This window comes from Mastomys coucha, unplaced genomic scaffold, assembly GCF_008632895.1.
Source record: "Mastomys coucha isolate ucsf_1 unplaced genomic scaffold, UCSF_Mcou_1 pScaffold22, whole genome shotgun sequence".
In the NCBI taxonomy this organism is placed as follows: Eukaryota; Metazoa; Chordata; class Mammalia; order Rodentia; family Muridae; genus Mastomys; species Mastomys coucha.
In genome coordinates this window covers 131882078-131883176 of record NW_022196905.1, presented here as the reverse complement: position 1 = coordinate 131883176, position 1099 = coordinate 131882078, and the positions used below count along the sequence as shown (strand labels likewise).

Below are 1099 nucleotides of genomic sequence, written 5' to 3'. Positions count from 1 at the left end.
GCTGCCAAGGTTAACATTAACTGGAAACAGGTGGGTAGGATCTCCCAAGCCGAGTTCTCCCGCCCCTGAATAGGGCGGTGGAGCTGAAGGCAGGTGCTGAGGGGGAACCTGGGAGGAGTCAGTTGAGGGATTTGAAAAGGGTAGTCTCGAAGGCAGGGCCCCACTGGAGTACCAGGGAGCTGTGCTATAGGAACAATAAAGGAACTCAGAGGGAAGGGTTCTATCCGGAAAAGTACTGCCCCATAATTTATGGGGGTACACTCACCTGCAGACTGACCAATTATCTGTCAGTGAACTTCCATCAGGACGGGAGATGCTTCCTCACACGGGGCACCAATTCTGCCTGGTAGGCTCTCTGCAGACAGAACCAGGCGAGAGGGAGAGAACTTGGTCCAGCCGAGCCTCTCAGGGCTGAGCTGGATGGTGAGTGTCGCAGCTCGGATCTCCTCCCTCCAGAGAATAACCACACCAAGCCGGGAGTCTGTCAAAGCAGGAACTCATTTTTATGTATCAATCCTTTCTTTATATAGGGCTGAGAGAGGAGGTGGAGTTTTCAGCTGGGGTGAGATGATGTAGGGGGAAGGGAAAGTTGACGAGGAGTATGGGGTGACTGAAGGAGCTAACAAAGTTACTCTACGTCAGCAGGATCTAGGCAAAGGTAGGCTTAAGCAGGTTATACTGAGTCACTCCAGTACAGAAATGAGTGAGACAGTTTACAAAACTCAAGCCAGGATCAGGTTTGTCCTCAAGGCCCAAGCCAAGGCCAAATAGAGCCCAACAAATAACAAGAAACCAAGCACAGACAGTCAAGGAAAGTAGTCAAATGGGTGGTGTCCATAATCACAGTGAATGAGGCTGTCCTCTGGACTCCACATATTGAGCACACACATAGATATGCATGCACCTGTGCGTACACATGCACACACATACTCACAAATACACAAATACACACTCACACCCCAGCCAAGCATACAAACACTCTCTCATACAAACACACACACACAAACACACATACTCAGAGAGAGAGAGACAGAGAGAGAGAGAGAGAGAGAGAGAGCATTCAAAGCACCTTTAATAGCTCATCAGTTACCACAACTTT

General features: G+C 49.4%; 1 long non-coding RNA gene across 1 annotated transcript in view; it reads right to left on the bottom strand.

Annotated features, from left to right (window-relative positions):
* LOC116070962 overlaps nucleotides 1-462 on the bottom strand; it is a 2555-nt gene extending 2093 nt beyond the window's left edge. The window contains exon 1 of the long non-coding RNA XR_004110651.1: nucleotides 266-462. This is a non-coding gene — a long non-coding RNA (uncharacterized LOC116070962). The remainder of the gene's footprint in view (nucleotides 1-265) is intronic.
* Between the last annotated feature and the right edge of the window lie 637 nt (nucleotides 463-1099).